The following is a 20,997-nucleotide window of genomic DNA, read 5'->3' on the forward strand; positions in this document are numbered from 1 at the left end:
GTGAAGGGTTTCTGGAGGAAATGCAGTTATTTCCGTCTTCCTTCAGATCCAGTTCTGTGTGCACGCCTGCCGTGCGAAGGGCAGCTCTGACTCAAGAGCTCCTCGGTACAAGGTGCAAGGATCTAGAGAGGCTCTCGTCTACCCCCGTTTAAGGAACGCTGAGGCCAAGGCCGACACGAAATTCTAGCAGGTTCCTCTTTAGAAGCCCGGGGCGGTTCCTTTGTCCAAATCCCCAGCAAAAGTCCCCACCCCAAGCCAGACTCCCCACCCAGCCCGGGATGAGCCCCACCCCGCGGCTGCTGGGCTGGCCATCGGGCCGGTTTAACTGGTTGGGACTGAAACCCGCGGTGAAGACGGTCTGCGCCTCGGGAGCTAGGGAACAGGCTATGCGGAGCGTGGACAGGACAACTGCCCTTCTCCGGTGTTCGGCCGACTCTGCCCGCAGCAGTCCTCCCGGAGCCCGCGCTGAAGAGGTACCCGACCACCCGGTCCCAGACCACCGAGAACTGCGCAGGCGCCGGCGGAGCTCTGGCGCGACGCGTTCTCTCGCGCGCTCCCGGGTCTCCCCCGCGGGCCCCTGGGCCCGGCAGGCGTGATGCTTCCTGGATGTTGTAGTGCGCCTCCAGCGGAGGGCCGCATGAGGACTGGGCACTAGGTTTCCGAAGACTACTATTCCCAGCGTGCCCCGCGCGGGGGGTCACGGGACACTTGCCCTCACGGCCCCGGCCGTCTGCGCTGGGAGGAGGAGCCGGGAAGCTGGCGGCGGCGGGTGGAGGGAGTGCGCATGCGCGGTGGGCCGGCTCGCCCGGTTCTGTCCCAATCATTGTAAACAGGCGGAGGCTGGGGCGGGGTGGGAATGGGGAGACCGAGGCCGGCCGGGGGCGCAGCGCAGGAAGCGGCCGCGGCGGCAGCGGCGTGAGAGCAAGGAGGTGGCGGCTGCGGCGCTGGCGGTCGCGCGGCGGCGGCGGCGCAGGTCAGTGGCGGGCGGCGGTCGCGTCGGGGCCCGGTGCCTGCAGCCGTCCGCGCGCCTCCCCGCGGCGTCTGTCAGGCAGCGGGCCGGGCTCTCGCGGCCGGGCGGCGAGGCGGGGGCGTGGCTGCCGGGGCGGCGGGGCCGGGCGCTGGTCGGCGGCTCCGGCCCGCGCAGCCCATTCCTCCGCTCGCCGGCCGGGGCTCTTGGGTCCGGGCGAGGAGGGTGGAAGCCGGGCCCTTCCCCGGGGCGCGGGCCTCGGATGGCGGAGAGGGACTCGGGGTTTTACGTAACCGCGGCCAGGATGCTGGAGGGTCTCCGGTGCGCGCCCGGCGCGGAGGGAGGCTGGTGGACGCGGGGGTGCTCCACGGGCGCCGACAAGTCCGAGCTGGGAATTCTTATCAGAACTCCTCGTCAGGTGGGCTTGTGCCCACAGGCTCTTATGGAGGTCAACTGTGGGGTGGCTTTCGGGTTTTGTTTCTTGTTTTAAACGTTGTGAGAGTGAAACAGGTTTCCCCGAGTACCCCACACCCGAGCCTCCCTTAGTTCCTCACGCCCCTCGGGTTTGGGAGTCGTGACTCCAGAGCCTCCCCGCTGAGCAAGCAGAGCATCTTCTCCTAAGGCCTGGTTGAGTGCTCGAAGGTGATCAAGTGTTAACCTGAGCAGTTTTGACGGTGCGGGTGAAAGTGCTGTGGTTCGGATGCCGCGTTCACGTGGACGCGCCGGGTCAGGAGCCGGTCACCGCGGGTTGTGCGCCTGGAGCGGGCGGGTCTCCGCCCTGCGGCCCCGGTGGTGGTGCAGGTGCTCGGCGGAGAAGCGCTCACGTTCTCCGGAAGCCGCCGGCCACAGGCGGTTCGCTGGTCACGGAGTCTTGTCTGGAAATGAGAAAGGTAATCCATTTTCCGCCTTCCGAATTAGCTTGGCCACTTGGTCCTTTCTGAGTGTCTTCCTGAGGACGAGTTAATTGCTGTCAGCTGTTTCGGCAGATGGTGCCGGCAGGAAGGAAGTTAGTTAGCAGAGGGGCTTCCACTTTTCAGAGTGACCCATAAAAGGAAGCGAGGTGGGCTAGCTAAACAGGAGCCGATGGGAAGTAATTTTTTAAACAGTATCTTGAAGCTGCGAGAGATAATTTATTATCTCTTTAAAATAGTATTGCTCCTTTTAGGTCTTCTAGGGACCATTTCTCCCTTGATTTAGAAAAATAGAAGTGATATCAGAAAGTGCATAATAACTTTAATTATGGTGTTTCCTTTACAAAGAGAGATTGGGCCCAAAATATAACCCAAAAGTATGTTCTTTCTTTTTTGGAAGAAAATCTCCAATAGAAGCTTTTGTTAGTATATGTAGAGGAAATAAGTAAAAGTGCAGGTCATTTAGTTTAATTTCTGTGTAGCAGGTACTGTGAAGACTTACAGATGGATAAGGTAGTGCCCCTGCCTTCAGGATGCTAAGACTATCTCTTACTTGAACTTCCATGAAGACTGTGTTTTTGAGATTGCTTTGACTGAAGGAAGGCCAGGGGCACGGTGGGTATACAAGGGAGGTAGTGGTCAGTTTTAAAGGGGCAGGGAGGAGAGTGTGGAAGGGGGCAGTGGTAGGGAAAACTATGGGAAGGGCTGAGAACAGTGAGGAGACAGGCTCAGACAGGATGGGCATTTCGGTAGGAGGATCTGTTTGAGAAAAGCCAGGAGTCCAAACTTACAGAGTGAGTGTGGGATCTGCAGGTATGGCCCATAAGGGTGGTGGGTGGTGGCAAGCTGTGAAACCCAGGAGGTAGGCAGAGGCCAAATTAGGAAGTTTTGTAGACAGGTGAAATAATTTCAGCTTTATCTTGAAGCAGACAGGAGTCACTGAGACAGGATAAAGAGGCCTAAGCCTCTCTCATAGGGACTAGAGTTACAGAGTTACATTGTAACTCTTCCCTGTGTGTCAGGCCTTGTATTAGGTGTTTTAGACTTGATGTCCTTAAACTTGAAGAAGGCTTTGGCATGAAGGAGGCAGAAATTGCAGGAGAAGAGGCTAAGGCCAAGGGAAAGTTGAACCAGAGGACTGTGAGGGTGGAAAGTCGTTCTCTGCAGCTGTAGCATTGGGCTTATGGGATCAGGTGAGGCTGCACAGATCGGTCCCCATGCCATCCTAAGGGTTCTCGAGGGCTTTTTCTCTTGGTAATAATAGAGCATATGGATTTTAACCAGGCAAGAGTCATAAGCTTTTCATTTTAGGAAAATCACTCTGGTCTCATACAGATGTCAGAAGGGATGGAGGGAGGACAAGGCAGGATGTAGGAGGACGGTGAGCAGTTTTTGTAATATTTGAGGTGACAGATAAGGGCCTAAACTAAGGTAGGGTCAGTGGAGATGCAGCTGCTGCTAAGTTGTTTCAGTCGTGTCCAACTCTGTGCGACCCCATAGATGGCAGCCCACCAGGCTCCCCCATCCCTGGGATTCTCCAGGCAAGGATGCTGGAGTGGGTTGGCATTTCCTGCTCCAAAGCATGAAAGTGAAAAGTGAAAGTGCAGTGGCTCAGTCTTGTATGACTTGTAGCGATCCCATGGACTACAGCCTACCAGGCTTCTCCATCCATGGGATTTTCCAGGCAAGAGTACTGGAGTGGGGTGCCATCGCCTTCTCCGGTGGAGATGCAGAGGAGTAAGTTAATAGCACAAATATTAACAAGGTAGAATTAACAGGATTCAGTGAGAATTGGATTTGGGAAGTGAGAGAGAAATAGTAGGACAAGATAACTGGATTTTAATTTGGGTGATTGAATAGACAACAGGAAAGTACACTGAGACAGGGAATTCAGGAAGATCCACAGATCTGTGGAGGAACAGTATTTTGGCTTTTGGATACATTGAGTAGGAGTTACCTATAGAACATGCAGGTAGAAATGCTACAGGGTCAGGTGTGTGGGTTTGGAGCACGCGGGAGAGGTCTTGATAGAGTCATCAGGATCTATCATAGGTGGTACCTGAAGCTTTTCATTAGGTAACACGACATAGGAAGAGTTTCCGCATGGAGAATAGTTGCATTTGAAGCCAAATGGAAGAAGAACTGAAATGGGAAATTCCCGTGTGTTTAGAAATGTCGAGAAATTGTGAGAAAATGGCTTAAAAGCCCAAATGGGATCATTTCAGAAGGAAGCTGTACTTCACAACTGCCTCTCCAGAAAAAAAAATAAATAAATAAAGGGAGCTATATGTTGCCTTTGAGAACTTGAGGAAAACTGGGTTGTTGGGAGTTTGTTGAGTTTGATAACTGAGAGCACTTTCATAGCATCCTACTTAGTGCTATCATCTGGGGAGGGAGCTGTTCGATTGAATTGAGAGGTGTAAATGGAAAGTCAGAGTGGAGAAAGCCAATGTAGGTTATTTCAAGAATAAACAAATTTTCAGCTGTTAAGAGAAGAATAGGAAAAAGTGTTACCAGAGGTTAATAAAGGGATAGGAAGGAGCTTTTAAAGACCTGAGCCTGCTTTTTCCTTGTTGTTCAGTCGCTAAGTCGTGTCTGACTTTGTGACCCCATGGACTGCAACATGCCACGCTTCCCTGTCCTTCACTATTTCCCAGAATTTGCTCAAATTCATATCTGTTGAGTCAGTGATGCTAACTATCTCTTCCTCTGCTGCCCTCTTCTTTTGCCTTGAATCTTTCTGAGCATCAGGGTCTTTTTGAATGAATTGGCTCTTCTCTTCAGGTGGCCAAAGTATTGGAGCTTCAACTTCAGCAGCAGTCCTTGCAGTAAATATTCAGGGTTGATTTCCTTTAGGATTGACTAGTTTGATCTCCTTGCTGTCCAAGGGACTCTCAAGAGTCTTCTCCAGCATCACAGTTCGAAAGCATCACTTCTTCAGCACTCAGCCTTCTTTGTGGTTTAACACTCACATTCGTACATGACTAATGGGAAAACTATGGCTTTGTCTATATGGACATTTGTCAGCAAAGTATGTATTTGCTTTTTAATACTCTGTCTAGGTTTGCCATAGCTGTTCTTCCAAGGAGCAAACGTCTTTTAATTTCATGGCTGCAGTCACCATCTGCAGTGATTTGGGAGCCCAGGAAAATAAAATCTGTCACTGCTTCCACTTTTTCCCTTTCTATTTGCTATGAAATGATGGGACCAGATGTCATGATCTTAACTTTACATTCCAGTCCCAAAGAAGGGCAGTGCCAAAGAGTGTTCAAACTACTATAAAAGTGTGCTCATTTCACATGCTAGTAAGGTTGTGCTCAAAATCCTTCAAGCTAGGTAGACTTCAGCAGTACATGAATGGAGAACTTACAGATATACAGGCTAGGTTTAGAAAAGGCAGAGGATCACATTGCCAACATTCGTTGGATCGTAGAGAAAGCAAGGGAATTCCAGAAAAACATCTGCTTCCTCATGAAAGTTTTTGATTGTATAGATCACAAGAAACTGGAAAATTCTTAAAGAGAGATGGAAATGCCAGACCACCTTACCTGTCTTCTAAGAAACTGTATGCAGGTCAAGAAGCAATAATTAGAACCTTACATGGAACAACTGACTGGTTTAAAATTGGAAAAGGAGTACATAAGACCGTATATTGTCATCCTGCTTATTTAACTTACATGTAGAGTACATCATGCGAAATGTCAGGCTGGATGCATCACAAGCTGGAATCAAGATTGCCGGGAGAAATATCAACAACCTCAGATATGCAGATGATTCCACTTTAATGGCAGAAAGCAAAGAGGAACTAAAGAGCCTCTTGATGAGGGTGAAAGAGGAGTGTGAAATTGCTGGATTTTTCCTTATGCTACCTTTCTTGAGATATCCATATAACATAAAATTGATCCTTTTAAAGTGTACAATTCAATTTAAAGTGTTTTTAGTGTGTATAGGAGTGCAGTCACTCCTACAATCAATTTTAGAATCTTTCATTTTGGCTCTTCTTCATTATCAGCCACTCACCATTCTTCCTGCTCCCACTCACTAGCAACCGCTAATCTGCTTCTGCTCTGTGGGTTTGCCTGTTTCCGGCATTTCACGTGCATGGAATCATATATGTGATCATCTGTGACCAGGTTTTACTCAGCATCATGTTTTCAAGACCTGTCCATTTTGTAGCAGGTGTCAGGACTCCATTCCTCTTCATTGCTGAGAATATTCCACTGGCTGGAATATTCCACATTTTGTTTATTCATAAGTTGTTGAACATTTATGTTCATGCTGCGTTACGGCCATTTTGAATAGCGCTGATGTGAATAATCGTGTGCAGCGTTTTTTGCAGATACATGTTTTCATTGTTCCTGGGTACATACCTAAGAGTAGAATGGGCCAGATCATGTAGTGACTTTTATGTTGGAACAGTTTGAGGAACTTCTAAACTGTTTCCCAAAGCAGCTGCACCACTTCACTCTCCAGTGTAAAGATTCTCATTTCTCCATATCCTCAGCAACACTTGTTGTTTTCTGGTTTTTGAAAATTTGAGCTATCCTGGTAGATGTGAATTGGTAACTTATTGTGGGTTTGATTTGCATTTATTTCCCTGGTGGCTGATGATGTTGAACTTCTTTTCATGTGCTCATTGGCCATTTGTATATTTTCTTTGGAGAAATCTTTATTCAGGTGCTTTTCCTAGCTTCGCTTTGGGTTGTCTTCTTGTTGAGTTGTGAGAGTTCCTTTGTATATTCTGGATGGTAGACCCTTATCAGTATATGCTCAGTTGTTTACTACTGTTTTGCGACCCGGTGGACCATAGCCCACTAAACTCCTGTCTGTGGAATTTTCCAGGCAAGAATCCTGGAGTGGGTTGCCATTTCCTCTTATAGGGGATCCTCCTAACCCAGTGATCGAACCCACATCTCCTGTGCCTCCGGCATTCCAGGAGCTGAGCCATCTGGGAAGCCCCTTATCAGTATATGTGACCTGCAAATCCTTTCTTCCTTTCTCTGGGTAGTCTTTTTTACTTTCTTGATAATGCCCTCTGATCTACAGAAGTTTTAAATTTTGATGAAGTAGAATTTATCAGTGTTTTCTTTTGTTGCTTGTGATTTTGGCATCATATCTGTGAATCCATTGCCAAATCCACAGGCGTGAAGATTTACACTGTGTTTTCCTCTAGGAGTTTTATAGTTTTAGTTCTTATATGTAGGCGTTGGTTCATTTTGAGTGAATGTTTTTGTATATGGTCTGAGATAGGGCCTGTTTTTTGTATGTGGAAATCTAATTATCCCGTTCCTGTCTGTTGAAGAGACCATTTCTCCCCCATGGAGTAGAAATGGACGCATTTGTTGAAAATCAGTTGACCGTAGATGTTTGGGTCTATTCTGGACTCTTCGGATCGATTCTGCGGGGCTGTATGCTTATCCCGATGCCGGTGCCACGTTGTTTGGTTACTCTAGTTCTGTAATTGCTTTTGAAATTATGAAGTGTGAGTCTTCCCCCTTTGTTTCTTCATTATTTTTGTGCGGGTATTCAAGGCCCATTGCAATTCCATACTGAGGCTCAGATTTCCATTTCTGTCATCTTAACAGTACTGAATTATCCCATTAAAAAGGAGTTTATTTAGGTCTACTCTAATTCCTCTCAGCAGTGTTTCGTAGTTACAGTGTATGAGTCTTTCACCTCCTTGGTTACATTTATTCCTGTTTTATTCTCTTGGCTGCTAATGTCCAGTCATGAGCAGACCAGTAAGCTACCAGAACAGCTGTGTATCTCTTGGGTGTAGCTTCAGCACTCAGCCACTTGACAGCTTTGGTCTTAGCCTTTGTTTCTGTCTGTGCAGACGTCAAGATCATCCAGAGGTGAGTGGGGAGGGCTTTCTCGGGTGCGATGAGCTCAATGAGATCCACCTAAGACAGTTCTTAATCGACTGGTTTAAAGACAAGGAGAGAATCTTGAAAGTAGTAAGAGAAGTGGCTCGTCACATACAAGGGATCCTCAGTGTCATCCTCAGCTGATTTCTCATCAGAAACCACGGGAGCCAGAAGGCAGTGGGATGACACAGTCACACTGCTGCAAGGAAACAGGATCAGCCAGGAATTCTGTGTCCTGAGCATGTGCCTGGCGCTGGGCATCCACGTTTCTCCTGATTTCCAGGAATTTGTTGCAGCAGTTCAAGGTCTTTGTTCCCCAGAACATCTCCCTGCTCAGCCTTTCTTCTCATGGTTTGGAGGGAGTGTTCACTCCAGCTGTTGCCTGTTGCTTCAGGGGGCAGCGCTGCTAACACCTCTCTCTGGCTGCCCCCTAGCAGGCGTAGCCCTGGGCGTGGGGGAAGTTCTGAGGTAACTGCATTTAGGTGAGATAAGGTGGGCTGCTTCTGCAGGTAGGTCTTCCAGAGAGCCTGGATAATTTCAGTTTGTTTGTGAATGAGGTTGGTTCTGCTGTGCCAGTGCTGGGAATGTGGGCTGTTATTTTCAAGGCTGCCACTGATCTGGGAAGCCTAGGATAGGATCAGAGTGAGTTAAATATCACAGAATCCTACGTTCTCACTAAGATTCAGCTGTTTTTCCTGAATAAATACTCCCTAAATTGCTGCAAGCTTCTGGTTAGTTTCCAGGGTTAACGTGGATTCTGATTGGTTTTAGTTGGCTCTTCTGAGGGTGAACTTTTGGAGTTCCTTAAGCTATCATTTTTGGAGAAGGAGATGGCAACCCACTTCAGTGTTCTTGCTTGGGACATCCCATGGACGGAGGAGCCTTGAGAGCTATAGTCCATAGAGTTGCAAAGAGTTGGATACAATTTAGCAACTGAGCACTCAGGCTATCATTTTACCAACTTCCCTCCATCTGTTTATTTAGCACTCCATTCATTATTAGGCTGCCTCTGTTACTAGAGTTCACCTGAGTCTTTTGTAGACAGCATATAGTTGGGTTAGTATTTTTCTCTGTTCCTTGCTTTTTTCCTAAAGAATTTGAGGTGCTTGTAGAGATGCAACAAAATAAAGGTTTTTTGGCCATCAAAAACGGTGCTTTGCTTACTTTTGTCTATTTGGGGGACAGGGTTTAACAGTGGATTTGCTAGGTCGGAGTGTTAATTTTTGGTGGATGCTGCTGAATTGCCTTCTGAATGAGCCTGTTTACACTTCTTCCAGCAGCATGTGACTGTCTCACCACACCCTCCAGTGTTGGGCATCAGACCTGTTCCTCTTTAGAAAATCGGTGGGTGAAAAACAGAATCTTTAAATTCCGTTTTTGCATTTTAAAACTATTTGCTTCAGATTCAAATCCTCAGTCGCTTTTTGTTTTTGTTTATTAGTTTGCAAAGTAATTGTCATGTCGAGTGCCAGTACTTTTTCTCTAGGTTTCTTCTTGGCTTCTTATATTTGTTTATGATTTTTTTTTAAATGGTGCACTTATGATATTCTGAATGTTATTAAAAATGGGAGTCAAGGAAAGAAGAAATAGTGAAACTCTTCCTTTTCTCACTTTTATGGGTGGAGGATATAGTTTATAAAATCTCAAGTTTTGTCCAGGAATTTAATATTGTTGCTTTTATGTAGTTATTATTGTTGCTGCTTACTGAGTACCTGCTGTAGACCACGAATACTCCTTTGTTTAATCTTGGCAGTGCTGTGGCAGGTCGGTGTCAGTATTGACAGATAAGGAAACCCCGGCTATGAAGGGTGACGGTACTTAGACCCGCAGCCGTGCCACATTCTCTCTCCCCATCAGGGTCTCTCCCGATTTCTTTACTGAGGACTGGGGGCCTGGGTGAGCCATTAAGGATAATGCTGAAGAGATCACAACTTAATCTTTTCTGGTATATTCCTCCAGAGGCGTTTTATACACATATGAGCAAAGAATGTATAAACATGTATGCCCTCTGTTCTAAACAATCCTAGTGTAAATCGTGGAATGAGGCTTTTATTTTACTGTACACCAGGTGCTAGGTCTGTTTCTTTGCAGTTGATCAGTTTGAATGAAGTCCATCAAACTGATCACCTTAAAGGGTTGTATAGATATTTAAATGTGAAGCTTTTGCCTTAAAAGTAATTAAAAACAAAAATACTAGCTGAACAACAAAAATACTAGGAGAACTTGTTTGGAGTTGCTTTCAGAGTATACCTTGATAAAATGAAGCATGATCATAATCAGTTGGAGGCTAAATTAAATCAAAAGCACTGCAAATTGAGAGCCAGATTTGATATTTGTATATATTATGAAATGATCACCACAGTAAATCTAGTTAGCATTCATCATCACACACAGAAAAAAATTTAAAAAATCTAGATTTATTTTTGTCATGTTTATTGCTGTATTAATTTGTAATTCCCCAATGCTATATGATATGGAACATCTTTTCACGTGGTTATTTGTCATTTGTATCTTTTTTGGTGATGTTTCTGTTCTGGTCTTTTACCCATTTTTACATTGTTTTGTTTTCTTATTGCTGAGTTTTAAGAGTTCTTTGTGTATTTTGGATAATGGTCCTGTATCAGGTATGTCTTCTACAAATATTTTCTCCTAGTCTTCTCATTCTCGGTCTTCAGTTCAGTTTAGTTGCTCAGTCGTGTCTGACTCTTTGCGACCCCATGAACCACAGCACTCCAGGCCTGCCTGCCCTTCACCAACTCCCGGAGTTCACTCAACTTCATGTCCATTGAGTCGGTGATGCCATCCAGCCATCTCATCCTCTGTCGTCCCCTTCTTCTCTCGGTCTAAGTCTCTTAATTTTTATGTTCATTCTCCTACTCTTCCTCCTTCCCCTCTCTTTTTCTTTAGTATTAGCTAAATAAAATACATTGTATGTCTGTATATTTTGAGACTTAATCAGAATAAGGTTTTATCAGTTTAGTTTTTCCGGGCTAGTGTCTTTTTTGTCTGTAATATTAACAGCCATTGATCGTTGCCAGTATCTATTTTTAAATTGCTTATTAAGTGGTGATAGTCTTTTATTTCTTTGTTTATTACATGGAAGATTTTGATAAAAGGAAACTTGGCTGAACTATACTTCGTATAGGAGGTTCAGAATAAGTGCTCCCCCTCCTTTACTTGCCAGTTATTCCAAACAATTACAAGGTTCTCTAGTTCTCATATCCTCCAAAGTGATCAGTGAATTTTATTTTCAAATGTCCTCATGAACTCATGAATTTAAATGTACTTGATACTTTAGTTCATGGCAGTTATTAATTTTATTGGTTCTTTGGCCAGTGGGAGCATCTTCTAGTTGACTTCTGAGTCCTTTTGTCTTGATTCCAAGCATCTTTCATTTCTTTTATGACTTGATATTTCAGCCTCATACATAACTTATGTATTTGACCTGGCGTCAGCCTAATGGAAATGTTTAATAGTATGTTAAATTATATAGTTAGGCTCACACAACTAAATACATATTTATGTCTTAGCAACTTTCAGTTCAGTTCAGTTGCTCAGTCATGTCCAACTCTTTGAGACCCCATTGCCTGCAGCACACCAGGCTTCCCTGTCCATTACCAACTCCGGAGCTTGCCCAAACTTATGTCCATCAAATCGGTGATGCCATCCAAACATCTCATCCTCTGTCATCCCCTTTTCCTCCTGCCTTCCAACTTTCCCAGCATCAGCATCTTTTCCAGTGAGTCATTTCTTTGCATCAGGTGGCCAAAGTATTGGAGCTTCAACTTCAGCAGCAGTCCTTGCAGTAAATATTCAGGGTTGATTTCTTTTAGGATTGACTGGTTTGATCTCGTTGCAGTTCAAGGGACTCTCAAGAGTCTTCTCCAATACCACAGTTTAAAAGCATCAATTCTTCGGCACTCAGCTTTCTTTATAATCCAACTCTCACATCCATACATAACTACAGGGAAACCATAGCTTTGACTAGACGGACCTTTGCCTTTTCTAATTCAGGTTGAACATCTAGAAGATCACGGTTCATATACTGTTGAAGACTTGCTTGGAGAATTTTGAGCATTACTTTGCTAGTGTATGAGATGAGTGCAATTGTGTGGTAATTTGAACATATCTTTGGCATTGCCTTTCTTTGGGAGTGGAATGAAAATTGACCTTTTCCAGTCCTGTGGCCACTGCTGAGTTTTCCAAATTTGCTGGCATATTGAGTGCAGCACTTTTAACAGCATTGCCTTTTAGGATTTGAAATAGCTCAAGTGGGATTGCATCATCTCCACTAGCTTTGTTCCTAGTGATACTTCATAAGGCCCACATGACAGGCAACTTAGCCATTTGAAAAAAAATAATACACATAAGCTGAAAGAGAAAATAATTTTTATCTTAAATAACTAAAATTAGTGGTCTGTGTGTGTCCATTGAGCACTGTGCCGCTTATGATACTTTGCAATCAGACTGAACATCACAGCCCTTATTTCTTGTTCTCTCTTGATTTTTTAAAAACCCTTAGAAAACTCTGCTTTATGAAGGTATGCTGTTGAAGGGAATGTGCAGTTGAGTGTTGAAAGCCGCCGTCTTTCCTGGTAGCTGTGCAGTGTCTGACAGGTGTCGAGTAGCACTGTGCTTCCCTCAGTTTGAGCTACCCCAGACCCTTGGAGTTTGCTCGTAGTGCCCTGGGTCCCTCTGCGCACTGTCGGGCAACAATGGACTAGATGCTTTTACCCGCTTTCTATTGTAGTCGATGGTGTGCATTTTAAAAATCATTAAATGAGGCTTATTGGGCTCCCCTGTTTCCAAGCTAAGTTCTGATTTAAGATTTACTTGAGATTAGATCATGTGATTATGAGATATGGCAGGAAAGATACCACCTGTCTTCCAGCCAAAGGATATACTGTTACTTTAAAAATGTGCTGTTTTACTGTTAAGTTCCAAATGATATTTATTATGTTCTTTAAAATTTAATTTTTATTGGAGTCTAGTTCCTTCACAGTGTTGCATTTCTGCTGTACAGCGAAGGGAACTGGCTGTACGTATACACATACCCCCTCTTTTTTGGATTTCCTTCCCACTTAGGTCACAGGGGTTTTTTTATAAGAAAATTTTCTTTTTGGTCCTCGGTGTTTGTGACTGCTGATGATGTAGCACTTTGGATTTTGTGTAAAGGCAGTGGACTTTTCTCTCCATACTTATACATACATGCCCTTTGATTTGGACAGCTGTGTGCAGAGCTGAACTGTGTCCTCCCCAGCCTTTCAGCCCAGGCAGAGGTGGAATTATTTCTGGCTGCTAGATACTGTGTGTTCTGGCTGCTCATTTCCTGACACCTGGAGTTCTGAACATCAGAGTTTGTATGTTCACCTAAATAATGGGCACAGTCTGTGCTTTGCAGATTTGTGTTTCATCCAGAGGTTGATTTAGTATTGCATTATATCAGTTTCCTAAAATGTGAATTTTTCTGTTTTCTTGTTAACAGTCATGTAATAGTTATTGTCAACCTTAAAAAGACATTCACACGTTCGTATTCATTATCATGAACTTTGGAATTTCACATCTTTTAAACTGATTTTGGTAACATATATCTTAGAGATTTTTATTAGTTACTCATTTACTTTTGGCTGTGCTGGTCTTCATTGCTGTTCATGGACTTTCTGAGGTTGCAGCAAATGGGGGCTACCTGCCAGTGGTGCCTGCGCTTCTCATTGCGGTGGCTTCTCCTGTTGTGGAGCACAGACGCGGCTCCCGGGCTCTAGAGCCCAGGCTCAGGAGTTACGGCACACAGACTTAGTTGCTCTGCAGCATGTTAAGTCTTCCGGGTCAGGGATCAAACCTGTGTCCCCTCCTTTGGACACTGGACTACCAGGGAAGCCCTCTTAGGCATATTTTAATCAGCGACACTGAGAATGTTGAGAAGCTGAGTGGAAAACATAAATCACTGTGTCTCAGTGAATTTCTCTATGGCATATGGGACACTAATTAAAAGTTTTTTGGCTAAGCCCCTGGGGGTTGGGGAGAAATTAAAATAAAGGTTAAGTTTGATGATATATAAGACAACTACAGAAAAGAAACAGTAACTCGAGTAAAATGTCTATTAAAGTACTTGTTGTTTAGTCACTCAGTCGTGCCCGATTGTTTGCGACCCCACCAGGCTCATCTGTCCTCACAGACCTGAACAAAAGTTGGAAGTTTAGAAAGGACCAATTACATAACAGTCCAGAGGGCTGACAGTTGGTCTGTGGGGTGTGCGTGGTTCTGTACCTCTGGATACTGCTGTGCGGCACGGGCACAGCCTGTGAACCTCGCGCGTCTTAGCATGGCTGGGACTTCGCTGTGGACAATAGGAAACTCCCTAAGCCTTATCTGCTTCGTCTGAAGGATTATTTGCCTCATCTCAGCTTGTAAACTTGGTTTTGTTTTTTTTTCTTGAACAGTAATATTCATGTCTTAAGAGAAATCCTTTGATGAGTAGAGTTCCTTATGGCCAATAAAATTTTGTGTAAGTGAGAAGTGTGGTTACTGGGCCTCAGCGGATTGTAGAATAGCCTGATTGACACAGAATGCCTGCCTTCTTTCTGGGAGTCTGGGACTTCAGTACCCGCTCCATAGAGAAAGCTGCTGTGACCAGGCTCCTCGGGGACCTTGGGCTGATGGAGGAGCAGCCAGAAACCCCTGGTGCTTCATATGTGTCCCTGTGTCTCCCCTGCCAGGGGGCCCTTGACATACGCCTGGTTCCTCTGGACTCAGCCCCTTGTCCTTTGCTTTTTTTGCTCTGTATCCTTTCTCTGTAATAAATCTTAGCCTGAGTGTGATTGTGTGGTTACTGATTTGAGTCCTCCTAGCGAATCGCTGACCCTGGGGTGGCCTTGGGGACCTCAGGCAAAATGCTGGTTCCCACCTTGCCCCCGCCCCCTGCCCCCGAGTTTTATAGCTGAAGCTTTCCTTTCACCTATTTCTTTTGGTGTTTATTTCCTTTACCTAAGTAATACCCTTAAACTGCTGTTTTTGAAGGTGGCAGTTCTGAATGTCCTTTGTTACCTAGGCGTTAGGTGGATGAGGATTTGGGTCTCTGAGACCCTCCCCCGGGTTCGCTGCCCCCAGCCCTCCAGCATAGTCATGCCCTGCGCAGTGTTTGGTTCCATCAGTCAGCATCCATCGTTTTCATTGTGATTATTACAGAAGCATTGTGTAATCCTGAGCCAGGCAGAGGACTACAGTTTCATTTTCCCATCTGCCTTTTTTCTTAAAGTTAGTGGTCGTCTCTTACTGTTATTTGTTTTTCACTCTGTTCTTATGATGGATTTGTTCCCAAAGCTCCAGTCTTGTTCTTCTTTTCTGCACAGGCAGATGTCTTGGAGCCCTTCTTCCCCTGGGTCACAGGGACTGTGTCGCCAGCTGGCCACCGGCCTGCTCTTCCTGGGCTCCTTGCTGCCCATTGGGTCGCATCTCAGGCTGCCAAGTCTCTTGGGCAAGTGTACAGGGAATACAGTCCTTGCCGCTGTGTGTCTGGAGTATCTTTATTCTACCTGTACGCTTGGGTGGTTGTTGAAACTGGTTTTCTTATCAGAATTTTGAATATGTTTGTTTATTGTCTGTAAATTTCCAGTGTCCTATTGGCAAATCAGTCGTGATCTTTTGTAATTTACTTGTCCTGTTCCTGCCCGCTAGGAGTCCTTCAGAATCATCTCTCTCTCCCTTGCGCCCTGAGACCTCATGGGGTGCTCTGGTGGGTCTCTGCATGTATGGTGCTGGGTGCTTAGTGGCCACTTGTGATCTGGATGCTCTTTAATTCTGAGAAAATCTGAAGAACAAGAATGTGTTTTGCTTGCGCACGTGCTTATGGAGTTGGCCATCCCCAGACAGTAGGTTAATGGGGGTCGGCGCTCAGTGTGTTCTAACGAGCCAGTATCTGGATTCCCTTGTAGAGATTTAGGTTAGAGACTTTTAATCTACAGATTATTTTTAAAAACCATAAAAACAAGGAAAAGCTGCTTCCAGTGACTTTTAGGCTGTATTTAATAAAAATCCATTTATAAATACTGGACTCTTGTAGCTTGTGAACTAGTTAAGCAAGCTGTTAGTTTTTTTGGAAGAGGCCCTTGTCTGTGTAGATATTATCAGGTTTAATGAATCATTGGAGTTATTTTCAAAACCTCATTTCAGGAGACTTCAGTTTAGCTGTCAGTCTTTCCTGCTGATACCGCTTTATCCTTTGGCGTGGGTGAGTGATTCCTCTTACATGTGCTGGTTAACACTGGTACGTGAGCAGCGGAGACTGTTGGAACAGTGTGTATCCTGGTTCTTTAGAAGAGCGAAGCTTTTTAAGTCTTTATTAAGTTTGAGTCTGATTTTGTGAAACTTATTTTTGGCTTTACCCCAGTTAAAACTGTCATAACTATTCTTTTTACATGAAATATTTAATTTCAAAGGTATAATTTGGGGGGATTCTAAAGTAAATTTCTAGATGTATGGAAATACTTTTAATAGTTTTTGTTAGTTATTACAGAAGTCACATTTTTTCCCTTAAATTCTTTCTGGAGAGAGATTTTTTTCCAGATAGCCAAAGGCTTTCATTTGGGAAAGACTGGAAATAGAAATTCCTATTGCAGTGATTTGGGGTGTGGGGGGCTGGGAGGGGATGTCAACCATTAGGGTGAGAGTTGCAACATTTGAGGAGAGTTCATATTTTTAATGGCTCATGATCATCTCTGCATAGCATCTGTGTTTTTTTTCCTAATCTGTGAGATTTTATTGAGGTATAATTTATAATTCAGTGATAGGCACAGTTTAATTTTTTTTTTGTGTGTGACCCCATGGGTAGATAGATCTAGAGGGCATTTTGCTAAGTAAGATAAGCCAGACAGAGAAAAACAGATACCATATGATCTCACTTATGTGTAGAATCTGAAAAATAAGACAGAATGAAAATAGACTCATAGATACAGAGAGCAAATGTGTGGTTGCCAGAAGGGAAGGAGGTGGAGAGTTGAATAGATGAAGGGGAACAGGAGGTGCAGGTTATTAAAAGAAAAGCCTCGAAATGTAACGTGCAGTGTAAGGACTGTGGAATAATGTTGAAATAACTTTGTGTGGGGACAGGTGGTTACTAGGCTCACCACTGGTCCTCATTTCAAAATGGACGTAAATATTAGAGCACTAGTACGCCCGAGACTAACACGATCGTGTGTGTCAGCAAGTGTGTGTGTGTGTGTAGCCCTCATGCCTGTCAGGACATGGAACACAGCCATTAGCCTGGAGGGTTCTCTCTAGCTGCTCTGTACTCTGTCCCTGCCTCTTCCCCAAACCCCAGGACCACAGTTGTAGATTCTTGTGATGGAGATGAGCTTACCTCTCCCAGAGCTGCATATGAATAGTCATACACTATGTAATCTCAGGTGTCTGCAGTGCTGTCTTGAAGTTCATCTGTTTTGTTGTATGGATGACTAGTTTGTTCATTTCAAAAAATGCTAGTATTCCATTGTGTGAATATATTTCCGCTTGTTTATCCAGGCTTGTTAATGGCAATGTGTTTCTGTTTTTTATCTGTTATGAATACAGTTACTCTGATCATGTGAGTATGTGTGAATATGTTTCCATTTCTCTGGGGTAAATACTCAGGAGAATTGCTGGGTCATATGGTAAAAGTTTAACTAGATACTGCCAAATAGTAATACTTTTCCAAAGTGGTTAAATGTTACATTCCCACCAGCAGTGTATTGAATTTCTAGTGCCACACATCCTCACCAGCATTAGGAATTGTAGTTCTGTTTGCACTTCAGCCATTCTGGATGGTGTCTGCTGATAGCTCATTGTGGTTTGAATTTCCATTTCTTTGATGTTTAGTGATGTGGAGGTTTTTTCATGGGCTTATTGACCAGTCATACATTTTCTTTTCTAAATTGTTTGCTTGATTTTGCCCATTTTTGTTTTGGGTTGTTGTCGAACTGTAGAAGTTCTGTATATATCCTGGGTTTAAGACTTGTGAGACACACACACACACACACACTCTAAGTGTGTTCTCCACATCTTGGCCTTGACTCTTAATTTTCTTCTTACTATCTTTTGATAGTAAGTGAAAGTTTTTGCTTTTGATAAAAAGTCTAGTTTGTGGACTTTTAATTCAGTAGTTAATTGCTTTCTGTTCCTGTCTGGGAAATTCTTCCTCCAAGGGCTCACAAATGTGTTCTGTTTAGAAGTTTTAAGTTGTTAGCAGTGAAGTTTTGTGTCTGTAGTTTGTCATACACACTTCGTGGTGATGCGATGCAGGGCTGACCTTCTCTCTTGCCCCCATGGTTACTCTGCACCCCTTGCTGAAGACTTTCCTTGTCCATGAATTCCTTTGGAGCCTTTGTTGACAGGCAGTTGACTGTGTATATGTGTGCCTCTGAGGAGTTTCTGTTTTGTTCACTAACCTGTCCACCCTTGCTCCAGCGCCATACTGGCACGGTTATGTCTCTGTGCTGGAGGAGACCGCAGAGTAGACTCTGTTCCAGGCTTCTGTCTGGAAGGATCGCCCCCTTCTGGTCCTTCAGCTGAGAGGGCTGGCTTTTGTCATTGCTGGGTTTCTGGCATCTTTTGCTGCAAGTCTGCGATGCAGAGGCAGAAAGCGCCCTCCGGGATCAGGGTTGGTCCTCGTATCTCGAGGCCTCGTCCTGTCTGCCTTCTTTGCCTGTCAGTGTGCGGTCTTTTTCTTAGCTGTGCTGACATCTTTCTTAAATGTTGACAAGTTTACATCACTTCTCCTTTTGCCTCAGAAGTAGGAATTTCTTTTCCCCCCCTCACCTTTGGCTGTTTATGCTGAAGTGCCTGTGGGCCCTTCGAGGCCTGTCTCTCTGCCCGCTTACTCAGGACGCTGAGGGGTGCTGTGGCTCCCTGAGCTCAGGACCGTCCCTGCACCTCTGTTCCGGCCTCGCTCCATCCTGTGCGCCAGCGGCCGCTCCTCCCAGCCATGCATGGCTGAGTCAGGGCAGCAGCTGTTCCTCTGGAGTGGTTTTTGCAAGATCATCTCTTCAGTGTGTCAGGAACAGGACTCTTCCTGGTCAGTCCAGTGTGCAGGACCTGTGTATGGGGCCATCTCGCCCAGTAATTAGCAAGAGTACAGAGTAAGGGGCGGTCTAGACCCACCTGTGTTCTGTGATTTGTGGTCCTGCCCTCATGCCTCTCAGCCCCAGCGGTGTCGCTTCTGGACTTGAACTTGGTGGTGACCTCCTCAGCTTGCACCAGCTGGCTTTCAGTTCAGAAGCATCCTGTCTTTCCGTGTGTTTTCTGTTGCTTCTTCATGAATCTGCTCCCATCAGACCCGTCTTCTTGCTGTTCTCATAACAAGCCCCACGTTTCTGCTTGTGTCATTAATATGCTGCTCCTCCTGGCATAAGTGTGCTCTCGTGTGTGTGTGTGTACACATGTACACAGAGGGCACTTCAGCAGAAAGAACGTGTGTTTCCCTCCCAGTTTTACCTCTTGCTGTGTGGAGTAGGATAAGTGACTTCACTTCTCTGAGCCTTAGTTCTACAGTTTGTAAACCTGGAAAGACACTTTTCTCACAGGACGTGTCCGGTGATGTGAAAGTTCCTGAAGCCACAGAACTCAAATAAAATATGTGTTTCCTTTCTTTGTTTCTGTAATTGGAGGCTGAGGGCCAGGTCATTTCTCCTCATCTTAGTGTCGTCAGCGGGACACAGCATGTTGAGAACATGGAAGAGACTTGTTAGTGGGTTTAGCTGGTTAAGGAAACGTCTGGCTACTTCCTGTGCAGCCTGTGCTGTGTTAAATGTTCAGTTCAGCTCAGTCATGTCCGACTCTGCGACCCCATGAATCGCAGCACGCCAGGCCTCCCTGTCCATCACCAGCTCCCGGAGTTCACTCAGACTCACTACCATCGAGTCCGTGATGCCATCCAGCCATCTCATCCTCGGTCGTCCCCTCTCCTCCTGCCCCCAATCCCTCCCAGCATCAGAGTCTTTTCCAGTGAGTCGACTCTTCGCATGAGGTTAGGCTTGCTAATTACTGGGCAAGATGGCCCCATGCACAGGTCCTTAAGGCCCAGTGTGGCACCCAGGTGTGCTCCTTGATTCTGTAGCTTGGGAGGCGGGCACGGCTTAGCCTGGGCCGTGTGAGGCATGAGCGGGGATTCCTGGAGAAAGGGGTGCTGGTACTCGATCCTTTTTTTAACAGCTTTATTTAGGTGTAATTTGCGTACCATAAGATTTCACCCACTTAAAATGTCAATTTACAGTTTGTAACCATCACCACAATCCAAATCTAGACTGTTGCCGTCACTCCAGAAAGATTCCTTGTGCCCATCTGCGGGCCTTATGCGGAAAGATAGGTATGAGCGGGCCAAGCAGGACTCCTGGGAGGAAGGCGGGTCCCAGCGCGGAGGAGACAGCGCAGGGAGGCGTGCGGCCCGGGTCGGGGCGAGCTGCTCCTGCCTGCTCCCGGGGTTTCGCTCTCCGCTCTTCAGACCTCAGTTTCCCCACCTGTGATACATAACCGATAGGCTGGTGGCATCTTAGCTCCCTTTAAACTCTCATCCCTTCAGTTAAGAAAAGAATATATTTTTTAAAAAAAAACCAGCCGTCAGGACCCATGAAGTAAAACCAGAGAATTGGAGTGACAGCGAGGCTCACAGTTCCTTTGATGAAATTTCTCGTTTAATGTTTTTCCTGCTTAGCTTGGGCGAGTAGTAGTGTATACTGTCCTGGTAGAAAGCTGATGAAACGTAAACAAGTGAGAAGACCACTTACAACCTTTCTAATTCAGAGATAATTGTTACTAAAGTTCCCTTGTTCTTACATTTTCTGTGTGCTTGTATATTTAAAAGTTGATACTGTGCTGTGAATTGCTTTCCTCAGACTATTAAATATTGTCAGAAACATTTTTATGAGACTAAAAAAACATGGCCTGTTCATTAGAAAAGCGTGATAATAGCAGTAAAGTGATAGACGGCGTGGTAAGGCTCAAAATAAAAGGAGATCTTTCTCTCCCTCCTCTTTCACAGCTTCGGAGACTTAACAATGGTTTACTGTGTCAGAGATGGCTTGTGTGTGACTTTATGTTCCATTATTTGGATCAAGCCTAATTCAATGTGTCTTTCATTGATAGCCATTTAGATTTTGCTGTCTTTGCTTTCACAGTGCTAAAATGATTATTTTCATGTGCACATCTTTGAGTGCTTATAAAAGGATGTCTGAAGGATAAGTTCCTAAAAAGAGGAATTCTTAGATCAAAGAGAGCACATTTAAAA

At 45.1% G+C, this 20,997-nt stretch overlaps 1 protein-coding gene across 6 annotated transcripts in view; it reads left to right on the forward strand.

Annotated features, from left to right (window-relative positions):
- Positions 1-310: 310 nt before the first annotated feature.
- The window catches only part of RALBP1 (ralA binding protein 1), a 51,765-nt gene continuing 31,078 nt past the window's right edge, over positions 311-20,997 (forward strand). For 3 of the 6 annotated variants that reach the window (XM_060405247.1, XM_060405244.1, XM_060405248.1), the window contains exon 1: positions 311-473. The gene's annotated coding sequence lies outside the window, so the exon portion shown is untranslated. Of the gene's footprint in view, positions 474-894; positions 974-1,090; positions 1,858-20,997 lie in introns of those variants that run through there. The other 3 variants (XM_027961055.3, XM_060405245.1, XM_060405246.1) reach the window with 2 other exon arrangements.

Source organism: Ovis aries, chromosome 23, assembly GCF_016772045.2.
Source record: "Ovis aries strain OAR_USU_Benz2616 breed Rambouillet chromosome 23, ARS-UI_Ramb_v3.0, whole genome shotgun sequence".
Lineage (NCBI taxonomy): Eukaryota > Metazoa > Chordata > Mammalia > Artiodactyla > Bovidae > Ovis > Ovis aries.